General features: G+C 45.2%; 1 protein-coding gene across 4 annotated transcripts in view; it reads left to right on the top strand.

The window, feature by feature from the left end:
• CSNK1G1 (casein kinase 1 gamma 1) overlaps positions 1–26012 on the top strand; it is a 95859-nt gene that overhangs the window by 8509 nt on the left and 61338 nt on the right. For all 4 annotated transcript variants that reach the window (XM_086848875.1, XM_086848874.1, XM_086848873.1 and 1 more), the window contains exon 2: positions 11453–11560. The gene's annotated coding sequence lies outside the window, so the exon portion shown is untranslated. The remainder of the gene's footprint in view (positions 1–11452; positions 11561–26012) is intronic.

The following is a 26012-nucleotide window of genomic DNA, read 5'->3' as shown; positions in this document are numbered from 1 at the left end:
CCAAATTATCATCTTGCAGCTGACATCAGGTCTGTAGCCACTTTGGCATCTGATACTGCTTCCCAGCTGTCCTCTCTTTGGAAAGGTTTTGACCGGTTTCCTGTTCTGAAGCAGCTCTGTGCAGTGTTGGCAGTGCTGAGGCTTCAGTTTGACTTGTGATAGATGCAATGCCAGTGTGGTAAATCATCTCTGGGCTGTGCTTTGCATCTCTGGGGGGAATGTCTCTGCTCAGATCCCTGGTATTCTGTGATTAAAATCCAAGGCTGGTATTAGGCTCCAACACAATTCACAGCTCTTTGGTTTTGTGTGGATTTGCTGGGTTCAGTGGTTTTTATCCCTTTGAAGTGTTAGGAGTTACTGGATATGCCAGAATGCCTTTGCCTGTCAAGATCCATGACTGGGTGCAGGATGTTTTGGAACCACTTGTTCTGTTCTTCCTGGTGCTTCAACTTTAAGGAGACAAGGTGATTGAAGATAGGGGATTTGGGGGAAGTTGGCTGCTGTGGTGATAGCTGCAGGTTTTGTCTGGGGGACCTAGGGCTGCTCCTGGCTGGGGCCTCTGCAGGGCCAGGTTTGGTAAGAGCAGTGATGTGCAGGGTGACTGTTGGATGTTCAGGTAGCCTTCTGTGTCACCATCTGTTTGCAGAGGTGTGAGGGGATGGAGCGTGACTTCCAGATGCCTTTTGGAACATACACACTCAACATCTAACGTGAGAAACCTTGTGCCTGGTTGGACTTGGTGCAGTCATCTTGGTAATCCTGGTTTTGCATACTTGAGCTAATGCTCCTGTTTGAGTTTCTGCCATCAAAGTACATTCTTGAGCATCTCTGGAAGGCCTGTAGGGCTAAGGCAGGTAGCTCAGAAGTTCTGCAGTGGTGTCTTGAAACCAGATTCTTTAAATTGTTTTTTCCTGTGGGTAGATTAATGCAGTGATCCTAGGCATCAAACCTTGGTTGACTCCTGTGGTCCTTCCGTGGGCTTGTGGCTGATACTGATCCTAAGACCTAACGCAGTTGAAGAAGCTGAGTCACCCCTGCCTCATTGGCTTGGAAAATTATTAAATGTTTGACAAAACTGTTGGCTGAGACACTTTTTGGTAAACCAAGGCTTGTCTTCAATCAGCCTTTGCTAACATTTACAAAAGCTTGGAATAATCCCTGAGTTCTTGTCTATCTGCTCTTGTGTAGCTGTTAGAACTGTAGTGTGAGGTGAGGTAGGGGAAGAAATGTGCTTGCTAAGGAGGTGTTTTAAAATATATTTGTGCTGAAACCCCATCTGGTAAATCTTCCCGAGCTCTTCCTGCCGACTCTGAATGTAGTAGTTTGCACATTCAAGTGAACCAGCCCTAACAGGATCACGGTGTCCCAGTGGCAAGTTTGTGGGGTACTGAGAGACGGCTCCTCTTTGATGGATTGGGATTGGGCTCCCCATTAATAGCTTCAAGATCATTTGCAATTAAATGGAAGTCTTCCATGGGATTTACCCTAGGACCCATGCTCCACACCAGTATCTGAGCTTCCCATAACTAACAGACTTGCCTGAGGCACAGGTGGCTAAATTTAGTCTTCCAGCGAGCTTGGCATGACCTTGTGCTGCAAGGACTTTCTACTTGTATCTCTCTCAGCACGTGAACGCTGGTTTTGTGTGGCGAACAGAGCTTTGAGGCTCCATGATGCTAAACAGCTTTTTGTGTTTGTCATTGGCCAGCACTTCCAGTGTGGCTGTTGGCAGGAATTAACTCCAGATCTGAATGCAGTACAAAAGGTTCATGAGTGATCTACTGGTACAAAGCCATCCTCACCAGTGGGTATTAAGGCTTCAAACGAGACAGACACGATGTGGTGCATAGAGCAGATTACTTGGTAACAAACAGTTCTAATTGACAGCTGTGCTGAAGATTAGGGCTTGAAAGTGGAAGTTGAATCAAAGCAGCTTCATACAGATGCAGTTTCCGAACTGTGGGAAATGTAATGTTTGGCTTCAAGGTAACATGAAGTTTATCTGTGCAAAATAGCACTTTGCTTCAGCATCTGGGAGAAGTTAGTGGTATGTGTGAGGTGGTGCACAGAGGTGGCCAGTTCTGGCATGTGCTTCCTTGCCTCCCTGTGTGAAGTGGGGCTTATCCTCCATGTTCAACTTTAGCAACTTCTCATTGAAGCAGTTTCTAATTAAATACGTAATTCAACCTGTGAGCGTAATGAAGAAGATGCCTTCAGTGTGCACTCAGAGTACTTTTCTGCAATCCTCCAAAAATGCCAGACTCCTCTGAAGCTGGCAGCACGCTGCCAGTTGAATGGGAAAAGTTTCTGTGAAGTCAAATGGGATTTTTGGGTGTCTGCCATGCTGTTGGGGAGCACAGTGAGTGCTGTGGGTTTTTTGCCTTGTGAAAGAAACTTTTGCAGGTGAGTGGGCACACCCCTTTTGGTTGGCATGGGCACAGCGTGGAGCTGTTGGGATTCATCTCTCTGGCATTGACTTGGTTGTTGTTGATGCGCTGGTCTCTTGCTTGCTGCAGGTAGTACACATTGTTTTATTTTTTGGAAGCATGAAATATTAATCTGATTAAGGATTAGGGTGGTTTGAGTAATACACTGAGTGGATTGCAGTGGGTGAGTGTGTGACTACTCCTGTTGTGTTGTGCATTTCTGGTCATTGCATCTTCACCAGGGTTGGAAAACATATGGAGAGGGAAAGTAGAGTTGAAGGTGGATGAGAAGCTGCCTATCCTGGGCAGTCTGAAATGCCTGAGACTCTTGGGATTCGGAGGATTTCTTTAAAAAGCAGGCAGCAAACTTCTGAATGTTGTTCTGGAGCTGTGTAGAATCTCTTGTTTTCAGCATGTCCATAAAATAAACGCTGGTAGGATTGGGCAGTTGTGTCCATGCCAACATCTGTAATCCAGCAGCAGCAGATCCTGGAGCAAACAGCAGAAGTTTGCTGCTCCCTGGATCATCCTCAATTGTCACGGACAGAATTGACACAAGTGTTCTCGTACTATTAATTCCACCTTTATGAACCTCCTGCCTTTCCAGGATCCTGGGGCAGCATGAGGAGGTGGTATTTCTGAAGAGCTCTGGAGGATGCCTTAGGGATTCTTAGAGGAGGGGAAATCTCCAGCTGTTTCCAGGATACTGTCTGTATCTACAGGTCTCCCATGCTGTGCTGCTAAAAGGAGATTTGCTGTACAATATGCTGAGGCTTATGAGTAAAAGCATTCTGGGGGGGATAGGTAGAAACGGAAAGGAGGGAAATAAAATTAGAAATTCAGGATGAAGAAAGGAATTGAACATAAAGTTCTTGGTCCCTTTAAAAGAGAAAAATTACTGAAATTCCACTTTTCTATGCAGAAAGTGGGAAGAGGTGATCATAATGCCTCTCTTCAGCTTTCTTAGCGTGGGATCCAGCAGGCAGCTGGGCTGGCAATCCAAGCTGATAGCCCAGAACAGAGCAGGGACAGCCAAGAGCGAAGCAGCACAAGTTAATGTCCTGCTCTGTGTCCTACTAATTACATGTAGTGTATGTATGTGTGTGTGTGTGTGTGTGTATGTACATATGTATATGTAGGGGTGATCCCAGTATGTCCCTGGGGCTGTTTCACTTGTGTTCATGTCACGGCTGACCAACTGTGGGTTGCTTTTTAGCATCCTAATCTGTGCCTGCTAAATCTAGTTTTAATCAGACATTGACCTATTAAACTAATAATTTTAAGCATGGATGAGGAGCAGTTAATGTAGTTTCATACCCAAACATGAAACTTAGTGTTTCAATACCTCCCCTGGGATTGAAACATCAATGTTCACAGCTTGAAGTCTTTTTTGTTACCTCTGCAGAGGTACCTGCTGTGCCCAAAAGGGGAGATTTTGTCCTGCCTTTCCCATATACTGCTCATCAAACCTGTTCCTGAACTGCCCTCTGGCACAGAGCTCTCTAGGTATTGTTGGGTTGGTTTTCTCCTGTTGCTATAATGAGTTAGACTTGCTCAGCAGTGGATCTGATAAGGGGAGAAACCACTGGGGCTTCCTGCAGCTCTTTGGTTACCCTGTGTTACAGAGAGCACGTGTAGGTTATCCTTCAGAGGTGCTGTTTAATCCTGGTGTCAGTTCTAGGCTGCAGGCATTGTCCCAGCTTTTGGGGCACCCGCAGGCATTGTCCCAGCTTTTGGGGCACCTGCAGGCATTGTCCCAGCTTTTGGGGCACATGTGGATTGTTGTGGGGTTTGCAAATGGAGAAGGAGAACCAGAAGCAGCAAAAAACCTGTGATCTCCTAAAAACTTGAGCAGCAGTTGAGTTGCAGAATCCCTGAGGAAGGGAAACTCCTCAGCTTAATTCAGTGTCGCTCCCTCTCTTTAGAGAGCCATGGTGTCACCTGAGCATGTGGTGAGCCTTCAGAATCTCTCAAGTAAGGAAAAAGGATCTTAAATATCTGCATTTGGGTTACTGGCTTGTGCTTAGGCCTGAAGAGGGGTATGAGCTGAGCTGGCTTTTTGAAAGAGCATTAAATCAAGGGTCTGTTATTGATTGAGTGAACCCATGTAGTAAGGGGGAAATGTGGAGCAAATCATAATTTCTGTGCAGGTTGGGGGCTGCGAGTGCTCCAACAGCTCTGTTATCCTTTCTTCAAAAGAATGTGTAGAACTGAAGCAGCTCATCTTCAGATGTGAATCAAAGGGATCTTCTAAGAAAACTCCTTAGAATAGATGGGATTTTTTATTTTATTTTATTTTTTATTTTATTTTCTATTTTATTATTTTTTAATTATTTTTTAAAGTATTTTTAAGTATTACTGCATTGACACCTGGAATGTGAACTCAGCCATGTCTGAGAGCAAATGCCATTTGGTACAACTTTACACTTAGGAGGGCTTTATTCCTCTTGCCAGAGGCACTGGGGGTGGCAACATTTCTTGTAGAGATGCTAGAGGGATATTAACTGTGAGATTCAGGTAACTCATGAAGGGATCCTTGGAAAAGAAGAAATTAATAAAAAATATGAGCAAGGTGCAATGTGATAGTGGTAATCGAGAGTGTGTGAGCTACATACTGTGCACTTCAGAGAGGGACATAAGGTGAGTGAGTGCTGTGTAAAGGCACTTTGGGCAGGTTGTGATCAGAGTCTTCCTCACAGCCTTTCTCCATAAGATAATGAGAGTTCAAAATCCCACTTTGAAATATTTTTCATAACTCAGTGTTTGGTCAAAGTGGATGTCCATGAACTCAGGGCACCCAGTCCCGTACTGGGTGCTGTTGTGAGGTACCTTCTGCTCCTGCAGCAGGGGAAGCCTAAAAAAGGGGAAAAAACTCCATTTCTTTGCAATAAAAAGAGTAAAAAGCAGATGTTTCACATTAAAATATGTGCTTGTTTTTCCCTGAGCCACACGCTCTCTTTCTTCCAGACTACTGTTTCTTGCACAGTATCTGCAGCTGCTGCAGGGGAAAAGGTTAAATCATCTTAAAGTGAAGAGTAAAATACTCCATGGGTGGGCTTTCCCTCTTTGAGTTTCAGGCTCTGAAAGCTGTACCAGACAGGTCAGGGTTTGGGAGCAGAGGCTCACACTGAAAGGACAAATTAGAGTTCTCTTCATGAGCATCCTCAGTCGGGTTGTCACATCTCTGTGCTCCCAGGCTGAGGTGTCACCAAACCACATCATATGGAATGATTGCTGCTGGAAGCACGCAGTGCAGCTCAGTGCTGGGAATACCTCAGGTATAGTCAGGGAAAACATATCATGAAATTTAATTTAGAGTAAGCAGGCCTCTGATCCTGATGAGTCAAAAGATTTTAAGAATCTCATTCCATGATGTTCCTGTGTTGCAAGTAGACTCTACCTGAAGTTGCCTTCATCTTTTCTCTAAATTTTTTATTCTTGTATTATTTGAGACACTGTTCTGTTCCCTTTCATCACAAAGATGGTTGGCATCAGTTTTGAAGCCTTCAATATTTTGCTGTTAGTAAAGTGTAGGCCCCTATTATGTGTTAGGGACAGACATCTTACTGGGAATATCAAGCCTTCACGTGCTGGGATTGTATTTGGCATGGCATTAAGTAACTCCAAAAATTATTTGTTGTTTTCTTTTTATAAATACAGAATTGAGATCTAGACCTGTTTGCAGCATTCCCTTGGTGTGTTGGAGGTATGAAAGCTACTCATGACTTAAGAGAATTGGGAGAGAGATGTCTAATGGGTTTTCTAAGACACAGGTTTTTATAATTTTATTTTTTTACCTTGGTGTGAGCTGGTAAAGGCTGTTCTGAGCAGTGCTCAAGTACAGTGTGGGACAAGGGCTGACTTTCTTTTTCTTCAGCTGAGCAGAATGAATGCAGATATCAGCTTTGGGGTGTATTCAGGGAGGAATTTGCAAATTACTGAGTCCAAGCAGGAGCTTTGCTTTGAGTGCAGTCATGAAGACATTCATCTCTCTGTCCAGCTCTTCCTCAGGCATTGAATGTGTTTGGTTTTGGCAAAAAAGGCAGCAAAACCTACTCAACAATGTATGACTTTTCCCCTTTTGACCCTGCTACATTCCATGTTTTTAGGGCAGACAGCCTTAATGTGTCATTAAGGTCCTTTCTGCTTCACTGCTGCTCTTCTGGTTTTGCTACCTACTGATAATCGGCAGATAATGTCGCTGATTTATTCACAGCAAAATGTTGCTTATTGAGTCTGTGCAGTCAAAGTTTGTATCTCTTCCTCTTCTGCCAAGAAGTGTTTGTTTAGACCTGTCTGACATTAAGGGTCAGCGATGGGGGGTAAGTCAGGTCACAAAACCATCGGGTGCCTGTGGGAGGACAGTCCACTGCTGCTGTCATGAGGTCCAAAGAGGATGAAATGGAGTTGGCAGAAGGTGGGTTCAGATGTTGTTCAGGTAGCCAGGGGTTATTGTGGCTACAAAAACTGTGTGAGTCTGGAGAAGAACTGGACACACTCAGGAGGAGGCTGCACAGAGTGTTCTTGATAGAACTGTAGAATGGCCTGAGTTGGAAGGGACCCAGAAGGATCAGCAAAGCCCAGCTTCTCACCTTGCAATCACCCTAGCAATCACACCCAGAACACTCAAGATCCTCAAATTGACTTGGGGAGATCCAGAAATACAAACCACTGGACATGGAAAAATGCATAGTATTCTTTCTCCCTTCCTTCCCTTCCCAAACATGTGTGCATGGGAGCTGTTCCAAGCTGGAGGTCAAGCTGTGCCCTGTTCTTTGGTTCACCTCTTTGGCTCTTGGAGGACAGGACATGAGGTGTTTCACCTCTGAATTCGATCATCAAATCCAACTCCTGGTGCTGCACAGGCACCCCAGCAATCCCACCCTATGCCTGAGAGTGTTGTCCAAAAGCTCCTTGGGCTCTGGCAGCCTTGGGTCTGTGACTGTCCCTGGGAGCCTGTTTGGTGCCTGACCACCCTCTGGGGGAAGAACCTTTTCTTAAGGTCCAACCTAACCCTCCCCTGACACGGCTTCAGCTTCATATATTTAAAGGTATATGCTGAAGCTGTCTGGCAGAGTTGAGGTGTCCTGAAGGGGCTCTACCACACACCAGAAATGCTCTGCAGAGACCACACCATATTTTCCATATGGGTGTAGAATGCTTTGATTGAGAGTCTGCTAATGTGAACCTCCCCCAGTCCAGGATTGATGAGTTGCTTTTCAGTCACTTGTTTCTGTAGAATTACACGTCCTGTTTGCAAAGAATTACACATTCTGGCCTGCTAAGCTGGGTTCTCATTGTCTGAGCTCAACACAGGTGCTGGAGCATCATGTTGGCTCATGAGGTTGCGTTTCATCATCCAGTGCTGGTGGGAACGTTGCACTTTTTCTGCTGTGCTCGGTGGTGTGAGCACTTTGGAGCAGAGCTGTGTCCATTAGGTTGGAATATGAATATCATTCTTGTGCTTTAATTTGGGAAGAGTACAAGCACCTCTAGCCTAAAGATGAGAAGCTTTTCCAAAGTGCTACCCAGAGTTTCATGCTGCTAACTGGTAATAAAATAATAATGAGCTGAAGTATAGAAGATCCAAAACTGTGTACCAGCTTTCTGGGAGCTGTGGAGAAGTGGATTTGGAGAGTCACCTTCCCTACTGTGGCAGGAAACCATGTCTTCCTCAGGGAGCCAAAAAGTGGATTTGCTGTACCCCCACCTTGGAAGCACTACACCACAGAAGTCACACCTCCTTTTTCAGGCTGGCAGGCCTGGCCCCTGGAGGAGATGAAAGGTCTGGTTGTTCACACTAGGTAGCAAATACTAGCTTTTCACAGTTTGTACTCTGAAACTGAAACAAACTTCTCATCTGCTCCTTGCTTTGAAAGGTAATGTGGAAAACAACCAGCAAGGCTTAAAGGTTCTGGTGGAGCCCTGTTCTCTCACACTGACAGCTCAAAGAATTTTTGGGGGTCATTGTGGCTTCTCCAGCCAGTGTGGTGGTAATTCTGTTATATTCAAATAATGGTTTAGGTTGAATGGGCCCTCAAACCTCATCTTGTTCTGACCTCTACCATGAGCAGGGACACCTTCCACTAGACCAGAGCCCTGTCCAACCCTTGAATACTTCCAGGGATGGAGAGTCCACAGTCTCTCTGTTAAAGTGCCTCACCTGTATGAAGCAAAGAACTTTGTCCTAAAGTGGCCTTTGAGGGCTGATCAACAAGCTGCTTGTTGTTCATGTGCTGGGAAGAGACAGCTCTGCTGTGCTTCTCTTGACTGATGCAGAGGGCTTGTCCTGAATACAGGTGTGTGGAACCCAAACCCAGCTCCACCCCCTTGAATGCTTCATGTCCTCCTGCCTTTAGCACTCTGAAAAATAAATAACTCTTCTTGCTGAAGTGCCTGGTACAAAGCAGAGCATCCTCATGGAAGGATCCCAAAGGACTCCTGCATGTAAAACATCGAGGCCTGTTCAGCACCAGGTGTGTCTCTGGGCCTAAGGCCTCTCTGGAGCCATCCATGCTAGGACATGTCACGGGAAATGGGCTCAGTGTCTGGAGATGCTGATTAAGTGCAAAAAGAGTTAATTATTTGTCAAGAGCTAGAAAGGATCCCACTTGCTAGTCATAGTTCCTCTTTTGTTGTCATTCTTCATTCTGCCTTATTCTTCCCTTCACCCAGGGACATGGCCCCTGGATTTTCCATCATGTCAGGCTTTGGGCATCAAGGCTGGATGGAGAGGGAGAAGCTGGGGCTTGTTTCTGTGATAAACTGGTGCTCTAACCGGGCTGTCCACATATTCTCACTGGCTAACCATTGCTTTCTGCTGCTGCCAGAGGTGCCTTTCTGCTCCATGCCCTGCTTGCAGCTAAATGAGATTCCTGGCTTCCTGGCCACATTTGACATGGGCAGGATTTCTGGATGTATGGCCTGGGAAAGGATGGAGACCAAGCTCTGCATTTTGAACTTTGGGTTCTCTCAAAATGCTGGAGTCACATCTGCATGAACGTGCGAGTCATGTTTGCTGTGCTTCAGGTCAAAAGCTCTGTTGAAAAAAGGTCTTGAATGAGGTGCAGATGGGTTTTGTCACTTGGCCTTGCCAGTAGGAAGTGAAGTCTGACCAGTGCAGGGATTCTCCCACATTACACTTTGATCCTCTGTAACATGCTGGTCGTCTTGTTCTTTGAGCAGAACATGAATAATGCCTAACCCCTGGGTAAAACCTGAACCTACTATGGCATGAAATGATTTATTTACCTTTATTCCTAATGTGAATCATTTTACCATGGCGTGTATTACAAACAGAGTCTTCTGTTTCACTTCCTTGTTTGGAGTCACCACCAAACACTGGGATTGGCATAAGGAAAATGAACAACTTTCTGGCCTGTGAACCCATCTGGAGTTTTTATGCACAGCTTTTGGTTTTCCTTCTAAGTAGGGCAAGAAAAGCAGAGCTTAAAGGGTGTTCAGCATTTAAATATGTAGACTGTTATGTTAATGGGATGCTCCAGTTTTTTGCCCAGGAGTGGATGACAAATGATTGAATAAAGCTGCAACCCCTGTTTTTCCTGTGAATAGATGCTTGTGTTTTTGCTTTCTTTTAGGTCTTGGTTTGGTACAGGTTTGGCTGGTTCTTCCTTGCTGCAGCCTCTGACCTGGTCAAATAACTTGGAATTACTTCAGTATGATGTAGAACAAAAGTTTGCCTTAAATGCTTCATAGTGAATTTTATATTGAGGGCTACATTCATCTCCCTAATGTCTTGTCATTTGAGAGGAATGAGTGTCACTGCTTGAACACTGGAGTAGTGGTTTGTGTTCCTCACACTGGTGGTTGGCTTCATTCCAAAGCTGGTGCTGGATAATTGTAGAGGAGGATTAATTAATGATAGCTGTTGGGAGCTTGTAAGGACTTTGAAAGTCTGCTACAACTCCACTGAGCAGTCCTCCAGGACTTTTCAAGGACAGAAACCATGAACAACATCAGAGAAGCATGGATGTGACTTGGACTGGACTGACCACAAGCTCCTGGAAGGATGGGGAAGAGGTGGACATCAAATTCCCATGTGCTTCAGTCAAAGTGGTGTCACTCAGCAGCACATCCATAGTGGCTGTGGTCTGTCTTGCACTTCATGTTGGGGAAAGCAAAAACACCCTCTGGTTTAAGATATTAATGTGGACCTTTACTGCTACCTTGCTGGAACAGTTGGAAAAATAAGGATAAAGTGCTAACTTAGCTTGGGATACCCACTGGAGGGTTGGTTGCTTGTAGCCTGTGTAAGGGAGTCTCCTGTGGTGTTTCAGAAGAATCTTCTTTTGATGATAGTCAGAGCTTCTCAGAACTTAGAAGTTTCTTTTTAAATTTTTCATTTTTGTTAGAACTATCCATGTGTTTTCTTCCAAAGGACGTTACATGCCCAAGTTTTGAGTGCAGAACAGAACAAGCTGTCTCTGGGCAGAGATACCCAGAAACGGTTCCATTTCGGTTTGACTTCCACACCTGTTTTACAGTGCACTCCCCCTCAGAAACTGCTGTTTGTACCTTGTGCTCTGGAGGGTGTTTTTTAAGGAAGAAAGTCACAAACAACAAAAAATCCAAACCCTTGTGCTTCCTTCTGACCAAGGTGCCTGGAGCAGGGCAGGAGATGGAGCCAGCCCAGGCATCCTGCGTCAGGGGAGTTCAAGTTTGGGAACCTGTTTCCCAAGGTGGGGAAACACAGTTTACCAAAAACCAAACCTCCAATTACTGAGGAGAGAGAAATATCTATTTTTTAAGGAAACACTGTCTTCTGAGCTAAAGCACACATTATTTATTGCATGGAAAGCTATGAGTTTCCCCTGACACGGGGTAAGGAGAATGATTTTCCTATGAGCAGTGGGGTTTGGCTGTTTCATCCCCAGTACTTGGAAACTGCCATATCCAACTGGAACCAAACAATGCCTTTCTTGTTTTTGCTGAGAATACAGTAAGATTGGAAGTCACTGGCGTGAACTGTTGCATGGAGATTTCCTAAAATGTGCTTTCTTCACCAGGTCCAGTACAGATATGAGTGCCTGGCTGCTCTGCTGCTCCCGTGCCCCAGCACTCACTGCCCTGTGATTTTGGACAACAAGCCTAAGAAGTGGGTTACACATCCTGTGGTGAGTGTCACATGCCTTTGATATTCTGGAGTGTCTTAGCTTGGAGCTCAAATATTCCTTCCTAAAATAACCAAACTCACCTTTATTTGTAAGAGGCACCTCCCTTATGGAAACAGGGAGAACTGAGGGTGTTCAGCCTGGGGAAGGGAAGGTTGCACAAACACCTCAGAGCACTTTCCATGGTCTGAAGGGGCTACAGAGAATCTGGAGCGTTCATCCAGAACTGTAATGACAGGACAAGGGAGAATGACTTCAAACTGAAATAGGGGAAATTTGGTTTAAATACAAGTGAGAAATTGTTCCCTGTGAAGGTGGTGAGGCCCTGGCAAAGGTTACCCAGAGCAGCTGTGGCTGCCATGGACATGGCTTGGAGCAACTTGGGATAGTGGAAGGTGTCCTTGCTCATGGCAGGGGGTGGAACAAGCTGATCTTCAAGGTCCCATCCAACCCAAACCATTCTGTGATTCTTTGATTCTCTGTATAAGGCAAGACACTAAAAATCCAGTATCTTATCTGGATTATCAGTGCAATATCTGCCGAGCCTAAGGAAGGCTGCTTAGAGACCCAAAGTTGTTCAATTCTTATTCCTTATTTCCATTTTGATTTTTTTTTCCCTCTCAGTTTTGTCAGCATTTTTTATCTGAAGTAACTTATCTGGGAACTTACATCCCTGATTTCCTTTCCCTGGCATTATTTTTAGAAAGACACGTGTAGAGCTGAGAAGTAGGTAGCTGCAGTGTTGCAGAGACAAACAAGGAAACTGGGCAGGATTAAAGGCAGGGAGAGAGTCCAGAGCTTTTTGTGGTGAACTGAGAGCAGAGTTGTTGTGTTCTCTGTGTGTTTGTGTCACAAATAAAATAAGGGCCAGGTTACCTATTCTGTAACAGCTTACCTATGAAATGAGCAGAAAATATAAAAATGAAGTTGTTGGGAAAATTTTCCTCTCCAGAAGGCAAATGGAATAGTATTTGTAGGTGGTAAGAGTGTTGGACTGATTCCAGTGGGGGTAGATCCCTTGATTTCAGGAAAATAAGGCAGTGAGCATTCTGGTTTGGTGAGGGTGGTGACCTTTCATGAGTGCGAGTTCCTGCTTGGCACAAGGGGATTTTGGGGTGTACATAAAGACTGAAACTGGTGCTAGAGTTCCCTTTCTGGACTTTGGAAAAAGCATTTATGTAGTGATGAACAATTTTTTTCTGTGCAGACTAAGTAACCTTGATTAAGTCTTTGGGATGTTTTGTTTAGGGCTGTAATTGTGCAGCATCCTTTGGGAATGTTGTTTCTATTTTTGGCCAAAATGATGTGACAAAACAAATTCTTTTAAAATTGTAATTTCCATTTGGAAATTTCTCTGTAGAAAGCTTCATGAGCTCTTGCCTTTTGGTAATTTCAGCTGGGGGCAGGGTGAGGCACACTGTGGATGGGCCCACAGTTTCATCCTCTCAGCAGCTTCCAGCCTGGAGGAGAAATCTGGTTCCAATTTTGCTTGATATTGTATCTCAAATTATTTTTGCAGCTTCATTCCCTGAAACCAATTTGTCTATTTTTGGTGACAGTAGTAGGAGTGTCATTAATTGTTGAAAAGTGTTTAGTTTGAACAGTGCAGGCTGGTGCTGTAAAGTGCTTTAGTATCTTCTATGAGCCCAGCAGAGGCTGTGTCTTCTGCTTGGGCCTTCTTTCACATTATTTTTTTCTCAGAGAGAAATCCCTGTAGTCTAAAGCTTTGCTATTGTGATGTTGTGGAGGGTTTCTTTTGTCGCTGGCTTGTTTTGCTATATCCTGCCTGTATGATGTCTGGGATCTTAGGAAGTTTTTTTGATTCAGACATACCTATTTCCCGAGGTTTGCATTTGTGGCATGCTTTTTCACTAGGGTGAAGCTTGTTTTCCTATTCCTCCCTTCTTTTATCTTTCTGTACATTTTAATTTAATATTTAAGGATGCGCTGTTTTTCCCATTCTAAGACCTCCACACATTGCTGTGAGCCAGCACTCTGCCTCATGTCATTACTTGTCTGTGTGTGTCCCCACCCGCGTGTTCCCTGCCTCAGGATGCCCAAGTGCCCTGGCTTGACTTCTTCCCAGTGAAACCAGTGCCAGATGCTTCCCTCCTGCATTTGTGCTGCAGAACCAGATGTAATCCATGTGAGTGAGGAGCTGGCTCTTGGCACTGCTGTAGTGACCTCAGCGTGCTCAGTCAGCCAAGTCCAGCTTGAGGAATTTGGCCTTAAGTGCAATTTTTTTTCCCTGGATGGCATAAATGAACAAGAGCAACAGCAGCTGCAGCCTCAAGCTGATGTCCAAAACCCAGCTGTCGGGGCTGTAAGTGCCTCCTCTGTACCCTGCTTGCATCCTGAGCGTGGCCCTGGTAATGTGGGGAAGCCTAAATTTCTTTTTGTACATGGAGCTTTCTAGTTGTATTAGTCATCCATCAGGCTTCTGGATTATTTAAGTGCTTTAGCACTCCCCAAAACCCAGCAATACCTATTTGTAGAAAGGTACATCATGTGAATTGCAATTCCAGTATTTTAGAGTTGCCTGCTGGAGATGTTCTTGGGAAATTTGCCCCTCCAGCTGTGGGACTTCAGGAGCTGGAGAGCCCCCATCAAAGATCTTAAATGTTAAAGGCTTCTGGTTGGTCTTGTGGACGTGTATGGTGATACAGTAGAACTCCTCCCATGAAATCACTCCTCCTGTTCAGCCCAATGCAGCCTCAGCTGGTCAATGTTGGTCTCCTGATTCTGAGAAGCCCTGAGGAAAAGGTGATCTGTAGCATTAAGGGAAAAAAAATTCTTCCATTAGACATGGGAGAACTGGATCAAATAGTGAAAGACAAAAACCCTCTTCTCTAGCTCTTGAACTTGTTCTGTCTTGAACTGAGTCTGAAAGTGCCTAAAGCTGAAATGGTCCATTTTTAAGCTGTAATTCATCTGTCTACTCTGTTTGCAGAAAATTTTTAGGACAGTTGCTAGCTAGAAAGTTAATTCTAGTACAGCACAATTATATCCTCATAAACTTAAAGAAAACTTAAATCTTCATGGGTTTTGTAATGCATGTGAATTGACTTCATTGTATTCTAACCCAGAAATTAAACATGAGGTTTCATGTAAGAGTTTTGAGATTCACAGACGGGCAAAACACTTGTCCTTGCTTATGCAGTCTGGCTTTTATGTAACTCATTATTTTTGCTCTAATGTTGCAGATAGTCGGTTTCCTCTAGCAACAGCCACCAGATGTTTCCCTGAACAAGACTTAATTCTTTAAAATTGACCTGTGAGAAATGTGTGAAGGCGAACAGGGAGGCGGAACAATTGTATGCCTGTGTGATTTCCATTTCCTTGCTAAAATCCCACTAGCAAGCCTTGCAGTTTGATTCTAGCAACGATGGATCCTGATTTTTGTGGTATACTATGAGGCCTTGTCTGTGGATTTTAGTGTTTCATAAATGTGTTGGGAGCAGGGGAATGGGATCAAGCTACCTCACAACAGTTAGTGTTACTTGGGCAATTAGCACTGTGTGGATTAATTCTGTTTGGTGGGTATGCCACTGTCCATAGGTCTTCTGTGATCAACCTTGTGCTTTACTAGACTGTTTCCTATTTCTCTATTTCATATTTCCATGGGAAGCCAACTCCTACCTCAGTTTTCCTGCTGGAGGAAGAGAGTGACCCAGTGGGGTGAGTGGTCCTGGTGGTCACTGCAAGAATTTCTCAGCAGTTCTTGTCTCTGAAATATCTCCATCCATCAGACTAGTATTTTATAGATGTGGTCAAGCAATGACACATCACAAACAAGGGGTTCTTTATATCTAAATATATATATATATATATGTATTTAGATATATATTTAGGTAGGTTGTTCCCTTTTCCATGTACAGCTTCACCTTGTCCTGAGAGGCAGCCTGGGAGGGATGATGGCCAGATCAACATGGTTGAGTTTGTTTTCCATTTTAATGTTGCCCTCAGGTGCTGGGAGGTCTAATTTTTAACATTTCCTGTAGCAGGAGGAAGATGGCCCTCAGTTTCCTTCCCACCTAAACTTTCTTCTCCAGGTGAATGAGAATCAAATCTGGGCAGTTTCTGTGACAAAACAGTATTCTTCCAATTCCTTATTGTCCCGCCAATCAGTGGAAATAGAAAATGGTTAAAAATCCTTTCTGATGCTGGTGTCTACATTGGCCATGGTGATATTGTATCAGGTTTTGCATTTTCTAGTATTCCATCTTTGGGGACATGGAGCTGCTCCTGTGAACAAGGATGGTGGTTGACCTCAAATGAGCTCTGAAGGTCACAGGTTCAAGAAGGGATGGCCCAAGCTGTAGGGCACACTGTTCTATGAGCTGTGGGAACAGGAGGCTGCACAGATTGATCCAGAGCCAGCTGAGTTCAGTCAGGTGGAGAAAACCAGTCCAGCACCGTTGCATTGATGATATTACAGGTTCTGAGATAGTCTTTAAGTCCTTTGCTCCACCACGGAGCATTGCTGTGCTCTTCCTGTGCTCCCCTGGGCTTGGCTGGCTGGTGCTTGTCCATCACACCTGCACTCTCATGTTTCTCAGGAATAATCTGAAATACCCTTGTGCCACCTGCCTGTTTTCATGATCTGAGAAGACTCAGATAGAAATAGCCTGACTTTTCTTCTGTGTGTGGTGATTCAAAAGGGTGTATTGTGCCTGAGTACAGAGCCATTTCTGGGTATCAAACCACAAAACATAATGCTTGAAAAAGTGCCTGAAGTACTGGGCTGTTGTCTGGAGATGTGATCAAGAGGTGCTGTCTTTCCTTGTGGAAGAACTGCCTTGTAGGCAGAAGAATTGGGCTTGTTTTTCCACTTTTTCAAGGTCATGTTGTTGGCATGGGACAGGAAACGGATGCTGTAGTGGAGTAATTAATCTTGGAAATGCAGTTTAAGATAGCACCTAAAGGGGATCTGTGGTTGAGGGAGGCAGCGTTCCAGCAAAGGGTTCTTAGAGCTCAGCCTGTATTTAAGTGAAGATTTGGTGGTGGGGGAGGATTTACATGGGAGGTTGGTGCCTCTTAGAGGGCAAAGAGGTTTGGTAGCAGCTGACTTCTTCCATGGTTTGGAGGCAAGTGTGGACAACCCCCCATGTCTCCATGTCTTGTTTCAGGCAATGGTGTTAAAACTAATCGATGCTGTGTCTCTGCTCTGTGAGGTTACTGCTTGTGAAATAAGTGCTGAAGTTCAGTGTGAAGAAATGTGCTAGCTGTGATTAGTCCTGGGCCATGCAGTGCAGGATAAAGGAATATTATCATCAGGATGTGCTTCCCTTGGCTACAGATCTCTGTGAGAACCTGTGTGGCATCTCTGCTTTGTTTTAAAAGATAAATTTCACTCTGAAGTCCAGATGAGTGTGAGAGGTAGAATAAACAGCTTTCTCCTCCAGCTCCAGAGACTTCCTCTGATCATCACTCCTTGTTCAGTGTTTTCTTGCAGGGCATTGGCTTCAGTTTCTCCCACTGCTAATCCAGGGAGTCCATAAGGTGTTTTCTAATCTCTCTGTACCAAGCTGTTGGTATATCAGTTTTGGTGCTTGAGGAACCTTTAGGTTTATCTCTGCAGTTTCACTAATTTTTAAATAATTCTAGGATGGGAAATACAGTTTCATGGAGCTGCACACACTTCCTATAGCTCCTGCTGCTGGAGTAAGTGAATTCAAGGATGTCTTAGGAAATGTGGTTTCAGTTTTTGGATAATCCAGTATCTAATAAGGCCCAAGTTGTGAAGCTTTTTCTGTGGACAAGGATGAGTGACTCCACTCCCATGTGGATTCCTTTGTGTTGCTGCACAGTTGAGCTGGTGCTTCATTATTTTCTTCACTGAGGGAATATGTGTGGATAGGTCTCCTATGACTTCAATCATAATGGTAGAGAAATTCAGGGTCTTTGAGTTCTTTGTTAAGTGGGATTGATGCCAACTTTATATTGTGGTCAAGAGGCTGGTGGGAAGGGCTGGAGAGGCGGGACTGTGGGAAACTCATGGAGCTCAACAAGGCCAAGTGCAGTGTCCTGCTCTTGGGCCAGGGCCATCCCAAGCACAAACATGGGCTGGGTGGAAAAGGGATTGAGCACAGCCCTGGCAGTCTCCAAAACCCCAGTGCACTGAGTGGTTCCCCAGTCTGGGCAGCAGGGCAGGGGGGATTCTGCCCCACTGTGGTGAGACCCCACCTGCAGAGCTGTCTCCAGCTCTGGAGTCCCAGCAAAGAAAGGACCTGGAGCTGCTGGAGCCAGTCCAGAGGAGGCCATGGAGATGCTCCAAGGATGGAGCCCTTCTGCTCTGGAGCCAGGCTGGGAAAGCTGGGGTTGTTCATCCAGAGAAGGCTCCAGAGAGACCTTAGAGTCCCTTTCAGTGCCTAAGGGGGCTCCAGGAGAGCTGGAGAGGGACTTAGGACAAGAGCCTGGAGGGACAGGACAAGGGGGAATGGCTTCCCACTGTCAGAGGGTTAGATATGATATTGGAAGAAATTGTCTCTGAGCATGGGGAGACCCTGGCACAGGTTGCCCAGAGCAGCTGTGGCTGCCCCATCCCTGGAGGTGTCCAGGGTCAGGTTGGATGGGGCTTGAAGCAACCTGGGATAGTGGGAAGTGTTCCTGCCCATGATAGGGGGTGGAACAAGCTGAGCTTCCAACCCAAACCAGTCTATAACAGGAAAGGGTTAGAAACTTCTGAAACAGGAGTGTCAACACGTAAGTCTAATGCCTTGAGGAATGCAGCAAAAAAAATCCTTTTTTTTGTTAACCACAAGCTTTCACTCTTGTCCTACTAGCTGGTATTTATAGTTTTAGTGGTGTGTGCCTTGTCTTTCCTTCCTAATGGATTGCTGGACCACAAGTGGGTGGAAGATTTGTTTGTTTTGGCACAATATTCCCTTTACATAGGCTCTGGAGTTTAGAGCAAACGGAGCCAGGCCGTGAACTGTGCAAAGTCCTTAATATGAGGGGAAGGAGAGAAGCAGGAAGAGTTGTCATGTAAAATTACCTCTCTGAAACAGAACCATCCCTTCAGCTTATTTCCCTGCTGGTTTACAGGCTGCTTCCTTGAGCTGACATTGCTCCATCAGATGCACCATGAGCTTGAGCGTTTGTGTCAGTGCTGCCTGTTCCTGCCACTTGCCCTCACTGGATGTGCTTTGGGTTGGTAATCCAGTATCCCTCCTTCAGGGCATTGAGTAGCTCCAGTGGTAATGCTCTTCTGGCACAAATTGTAACGGATGTAACCAAAACAGCAAGGTGACCTTAGAAAGGGAGCTCAGGTGTTCACTCCCTGTTGAAGTGCCTTTGATTGACCTGTCAGATAAGCATCAGGTGGTGACAGTGTGCTGAGATGCACATAAAGGGTTATCAGTGTCAGTAGCAAAAGCTGACATGAATTAAATCCACTGCAGTGACCTCAACACAGCAGCATTTCCAAATATCTGGCTTCATAATGAAAATAAATGTTCTGTGGAAGCTGGATATGGCTGTGGAGTTATTGCTTGTGACTTGGAAAAATCACAGCTTATGGAATATCCTGAGTTGGAAGGGACTCACAGGGATCATCAAGTCCAGCACCTGGCCCTGCACAGGACACCCTGATAATCCCGTGTCCCTGAGAGCATTGTCCAAACACTCCTTGAGTGGCAGCCTTGGAGCCAAGACCATTCCTTGGGGAGCCTGGGCAGTGCCCCACCACCCTCTGAGTGAAGAATTTTTTCCCTAGTATCCAACCTAACCCAACCCTACCACAGCCCCATGGTATTTTTCTCAGTATGCAGGGATTTTGGGGATTGCAGATGTCCTTGTAGGCATTAACTTTCTCCTGGGCATGTTGTCCATCACCCAGTGCAAAGGCAGGTGATGTCTGACCACCCCTGTTTGCCAGCCTGTGTTCAGAAGAGCCAGGAAGGGATGGTGATGTCCCAGCCAGGCTGATCCTTCACAAATTTAAATTTGTCCCTTTACTGTGAGCTTGAGGGGGGGAAATTTGATGACCTTGGTGATGCTCATGTGAGATTTGGATGGGTACTGGCAGAAGACATCTCTGAAACATCTCCAGACTGTCACTGTGAGAAACCAGTGTGTTTGTTGCCATCTCTGGTGCTGCATGTGCCACCCAGACGTGTTCTGGTGTGTAGGATGTCTTTACAGGAATGCCAGTGCAGAGACTCCATCTCTACTGATGCTGCTCCACCTGGAGCACATGGACCTCATCTTGGCATCATTTTACAAAGAAGCTGCCCCTGTGAAAGCACAGGTAGAAAAATGAGAGGAGTGGGATGGTGCTTCCTAATACACCTGGAAGGAGCTAAAACACCCATCCAGTGTGTGAAGACTTTTAAGGAGCTGACAACTTCAGATTTGAGGAAGAAGAAACCTAGAAAACCAACCAATAGCACAAACCTTTAAGTATTGATATAATGGTATACTGATATATTGATACAATGATTTTTTAATGCCATGGGGCTGCTCTTGGAGTGTTGATGGCTCCTGCTTGGCTTTCCCCTGCGGGTGGGTGCCATTGACCACTTCCTTGCCAGACTGAGGAAGGAACTCGGCATAAACATTTACTTTCTGTGAACAAATGCAGCTGTCTGACTGTGTATTTTGGGATTATGGTACCTAATTGACCTACTGAGGAAGTGCAGATTTTTATGGAGCTGATGGTGTTTGTGTGGGTGTTGCCACCAGCACAGAATTAGAGCAGTAACCAAGAGTGGACCTTGCACTGGGGAGGAGGCGGCTTAACTGCCAGCAAACAGAGTGACCTTTGCTTCATTTACAAATAAATAAAAATAATGATAAATGAAAATTTAAAAGGCAAGAGCCAGGATCTAAACATCTTCAAAGGGGTTGTGCTTCTCCAGCAGGTATTTTGCTTGGTCTGGATGTAATTCCTAGCACCTTTCAGTCACATAGACAATCCAAATTCTTCTGACAGCTGAACTGCTTCATCAGGACACAGAGTTGGGAGAGCTGGGAGGTTTAGGGAGTCTTACATCTCAGAGAGGAAGGAAATGATGGCTCTTTATGTGCCATGAGGCTGCTGCCCTGTGGGGTTAGGTGGGTTTTGGGGTGGGATGACTTGTTTTGGGGCTGCAGTGTTGACATCATGGAGTTTTTATAATCCCGTACCAGGAAGGGGAGACAAATAGCTGCAGTAGGTTTCAGGCTTTGAGTGCAACAGTGCCTTAAATATCTCTAAATATCATTAAAAACTCTGGCAGTTTTTAACAGACATTATCCAAATAAAAACCTTCCTCTCCCAGAACATAGGGGGCAAGGAATCAGGCTGCTGGCAACAGCACTGGGTTGCTTAGGCTGAAGCACTGCTTTTATTAAGCCCAAATTAGCTGGATTTATTACTTAGGGGTTGTGGTTCTTACCTTTCCAGCTCCTTTGTGCTCTAAGTTTCATAAGCAGGTGAATGGTTAGTCACCCCTGTCTGACAGCAATTTGCCTCCAAAAAAGCAGCCCATTAAAGGCTGGGGCAGACTCCCTGTGTAGGTTTCAGGTGTACATAGTTTCCTCTTCAAGACATGGTTTAGTTGCAAACAAAATATGTAGGTGATGTCAGTCAAATTCCTGCCAAATGTCTCATATGAAGAGGCAGATTGGTCCACTCCTCTCTCCATGACTGCTGGAAAAGGCAGTATCTTCACGAAAGGAGAAGGTAAAAGCTCAGGCATAGAAAGGAAAAAATACATACATTAAATCATGCACTATCAAGTTTTCTTGTGCCTTCCCTTAATACACTCTCTCTCCTCTTGACATCACCATTACTATTTCTTTAAGAAGTGCTGCTGTTCCAGCTCTTACATCACCACGTTTCCAGTTTCTTATCCAGCTCTTACAAGGAGTTTTTAGTGATGAGCAACCCTGAATGGAGTCTATTGGGCACCGTCAAGAGTCTGTGGGATGGAGTGATGCAGACTTGGCAGAGTTCTCTTCCCATTTGCCGTGGGGCATTTGGGCTTTGCCTGCCAGGCCAGGTCTTAAAGTTCAGCAGCACAGAGTGTACTTGTTACTTCTAGCCACTCCACTATTGCTGGCCACGTTCCCTTCTTATCTTTTCATCCTCTCTTTGTATGAGGCTGTGCCGTGGTGAAGAACAGCTGCTTGAGTTACTGTGGGGTGATACTTGGAATCACAGAAGGACGTGGATGCACAGTCTCTTACAGCCACATGAGCTATGGCTGGTGGCTGCTGTTCATCCCTGCAGGATGCACCCGAGCCAGGCTCAGTCATGCCCAATTTGTGGTGCATTTGGCACTTGGTGACTAAATCATCTCACTGAATTAGGTACTTACATGAAAATCCCATTCTGAAGGCATCTACTTCTGGTGCACCCTCATAACTTCATTCCTGCTGCATGGAAGTGGAATTTTCTCCAAGGCCTTGCTGCTCTGTGGTAGACACTTGGACACTGAGAGAGACCTTACACCCATGTTTAGAGCTCAGTGCTGTGAGACTCCAGATGCTTTCCTGTCTCCTGAGCCATCAGGTGCAACACTGAGCACCAGCAGACTGATCCTGAATCTGACCAGCAGTGTCTGAAGATGATTTTAGGAGTGATATGAGACTTAGAAGATTGGTGTCATTTTGAGCTGAGGCAACAAAGAAACCGTTCTGCTCGTTTGTCCTCAGCTTTTGGAAGTGCTCTAGGTATTGGTTGGACAGAGAGGAGACAGCCTGTTCCCATCAGGTAACCACAAGCCAAGACTGGGGACCTGGAGCTTTCTTAAGTTGTAATTCAAAGACCCTGCGTCTGAATCCCACCTCAGTGCTATTCTGTTACGACACTTCTTATGGATACCATGGTACTTTTCAGGAATTGTGTCCTTCCACAGGGGAATCACATACCTGTTGTGTGCTGGATTCTCCTTGGGACAGAGCCAAAAGGCTCTCAGCACCTCAGGGCTCCTTGTTACACCAAGCTGGGTTCCACTAGTGCAGCTTCTACCCACCCTTGCCATCAAGGTGTCTTCAGTTTTCTTTGACCCATCTCCTCAACTTCACAAGGACTTTTCTTCTTTTCCCCACCTCATACACACTGTGAAAGCTGCCTTGGCTCTAAATTTGATACTTGCATTCCTTTCTGAAGCAGAAGAAAACACTTCATTATTTGGAGACTACCAAGGTTTTGGGGGGCAGGGGGAAGCTGTGTTTGGCTGCCGAGTTCACCAGTCTTTTCAAGCTGTCCGAGCCTGTCCACAATTTATCCTCTGCACCGCTTTTCCTTGCCAGACAGAGCGCAGATAAAACAGTCGTAGATGATTGAGGTGCATCTGTGTTAAATTAGGCTGTAAATCTGTAAAAGTGATGTTGCTGCCAGTGATCCAAGGCTGCTGCAGAGCCTAAGCTCCCATGGTGGTCTTGTCGAGGGCCTTGATACCATTAACTGCAAACTACATCCATCAGCCATCATGGATGCACCTGAATCCACGTGTTGTGGGTTATTCCTTGATGATGGATGTACATGGTTGTCTAGAAGTCATCTTTGCCCTTTTCTTCTTCAAATCCATTGCCTGGAAGGAAGGGGGTGGTATAGGGACATCTGGACCTCTCTTTTTGCTGTTAAATAACCTGGTATTTTAAGAAGAAAAATAAACCTACAGATTTATGATGTCTGGATATCAGAGAAGAGATCTTCAGCAGGGTCTGTTGTAGAGCTTTTGCTGCTGGCAGGTTTTTCCTCATTTCCTCCATGGCATCCCCATAAATATTTATTTCTGCTGAAACCTGATCTTGTCTGGCCTTACACAGCCCGTTTTGTGAGCAGAGATGGTACCCCGACCACCAGGCTCTGGGAAGCTCTTGAAAGATTTGGCTTGATGATCTTGGAGGTCTTTCCAACCTTAGTGGTTCTAAACACAGGGTTGTAAAGCTGAGCTCAGTTTCTGTACTGTCAGGAGATAGATCCCAAAAGTGCTGTCAGTGTGACAGTCCCTTCCAGGTAGGCACAGTAGGATGCCCAGCCTAAAACAAAACCCAAAAATATGTACAGCTCAGGTTTCATGAGGTGATTTTTTCATTTTATTCCAGCATTCTACTGTTCATTTAGCTATTCCAGTATACTCTACTTCTTCATAAACAGCACTAACCCCCCTTTTCTGACAGATTATGGTCTCTAGTCCTTTTTACATCCATAGGAATGTGCATCTCTGGCTGCTGGGACATGTTTGCCTGGAACTCAGTTGGGTGAGAGAAGTCGATGAATTGATCTCACATCACACAAACCACTTCCCTGGAAAATGGTCTATGCTTTGTTTTGACTCTGCTTATGTGGAAGAACTAAATTTCCAGCTAAACTAGTTTTTCCCTTCCAAACATTCCTGGCTTTCATGCTGAGCTTCTGTAGAGGGGATTGGGAGCAAAGTTCAGGAATGAACTTAGAGAATGGGTGCTTGGATCACTCTCAGTGAAGTGATCAGCTGAGATCACTTGGAAAAGTAACTTGCCAATGTATTTAGCTGGGGATTATACTATTAATGTGTTTTAGCATGTTCACAAGATCCTCAAGGAAAAAGGCTCTTGGAAGTTCACTCAGATGGAAAAAGGCATGCTTTCATTTGGGTTCATCCCTGTTTGTAAAAACTGTAATTGGAGGATGCAAACTTGACAGTCCTGGGCATTCACAAGTAATGAATGAGTGTAGTGATCTGCAGTTGTCCATCCTTCTCCCTTCCCAGCAATGTAGACTTAAGTATTGTTCGTGTGCCTCCTTATTTTCTGCCTGTGGAGCACTGAACAAAACTAACTGCACAAACTGAAGATTAAATTGTTGGGTTAAATGATTCAACAGAAGCAATTTGTAATGTTTAAAAAGCATCTGCAGCCTCCAAGGTTGGGAAGAATCTCCCAAGTGAGGGGCATCCGACGTGACATGCACCTGCTTGCTGTGGTTGGCAGCCAGCTTTGTCACTGCCGTTCCTAGCTGTAAATTGCAACAGAGAATTTTGACCTACTTTTTCGGTTTTTCTGTTGTTTTGCACAACATTGAGGACACTGAAACCAGGTCAGAGTAGTGCTGGCTGGGGAAGCACAGATAAATGCTGATCTCTGTGTAGAGGTGCTACTGGGGTACAGTGGGGGAGTTGGAATACATCCAGTGGAAGATCCTTGAAGTAACCAGAAAACTCTTGAGTGGGAGATGAAAAAGAAAAAAAGCAAAAAGGATATTTCTCATGTCTGAGTGAATAAAGTATTTGACCTTCCATCTTCCCTTCCTTGGCTTGGGTAATAGCCAAGCACCAGAGCAGGGCCATCTTCCAGGTAACACCAAGAGTGTGGATCTGCTGGAGAGCAGGAAGGCTCTGCAGAGGGATCTGGACAGGCTGGATCCATGGGAAAAGGCCAGAGGGTCAATAGGACCAAGTGCTGGGTCCAGCACTTGAGTCACAACAACCCCATGGAACACTCCAGGCTTGGAGCTGGTGCCAGGTGGGAAAGGACCTGTAATGGTTGACATGAGCCCAGGGAACGAAGGCTTTACTAATTGCACTTTAATAAAGGGGGAGCATTGATGCCTCGGAAGCTGTTAACGCACACCGTCAGGCAGAGCATACAAAGCCAGCTTGATCCTCTAAACTTAGGAGAGTAAGCTCATAAAATGAGTTAGTAGATGCTAAAATCATGGGCAAACACATCATGTATGTCCTGGTTTCAAAATGACTCTCCTTACCTGCAGCTTGGCTGCTCTCCCTTTTCCTGAGGGCGAGTGCTTTGTCCCAGTCTGTGGCAAAGCCAGTGAAGTTTTCTGCTGCTGAAGGCTCTACTTTCTACACAGTGTGACGGTGTAAGCTGGTGAGCTCATATCTGTGTGTTTATAACATGTCAGTTGAGAGCCCTGGAGGATTTTCTAGTCTTTGAAGTCATGTGGGAAGTAGCAGATCTTGTCTGGAAAGTGCTCTCCACATCAGGAGTCTTACCAGACGTATTTACACAGGCACATGGGGTGGATGTTGGAAAGCCCAGTGGGAAGGCATGTGCCTTGTCCTAAAGCAGTGATCTTGGAGCTGCTTTGAGGAATTGTGGTTCTGTGTCTGTAGAGAGCAGGGTGAGTTCACCCATCCCAACACAAAATGGGGCTTTCTTGGGTGTCTCTTCTTAAAAGATTTAAAAAGGAATGATGGGACTGAAATCCTGCTTTTTAGGGTGTTGCTTCCTCCACCAGGCATTTGCAGTTTTATTTTTGGCATGTAGTGACTCCTTCAGGGATCAAAACCACACACAGCCCTGAACCAGGCCTGCTTGCTTCGATTTGAAGAAGGGGGCGTTCATTGACTGTTTCAATTTGGACAGATGTCTGAAATTGTACCACAAGCCAAAACTTTGACAAAACTTGTTCCTATCATGGAAAGGTGTCCAGAGTAACTCAAGAGTAACTCAAGAAGGTCAAAGACGTTTTGAGTTCAAGGGAAGTGAGCTTTTCCTTTGAAAAGGGGGACAAGGATCGCTT

Source organism: Cyanistes caeruleus, chromosome 13 (genome assembly GCF_971803275.1).
Source record: "Cyanistes caeruleus chromosome 13, bCyaCae1.hap1.1, whole genome shotgun sequence".
In the NCBI taxonomy this organism is placed as follows: Eukaryota; Metazoa; Chordata; class Aves; order Passeriformes; family Paridae; genus Cyanistes; species Cyanistes caeruleus.
The sequence above is the reverse complement of the archived record's forward strand: the minus strand, read 5'-3'. Positions and strand labels throughout refer to the sequence as shown.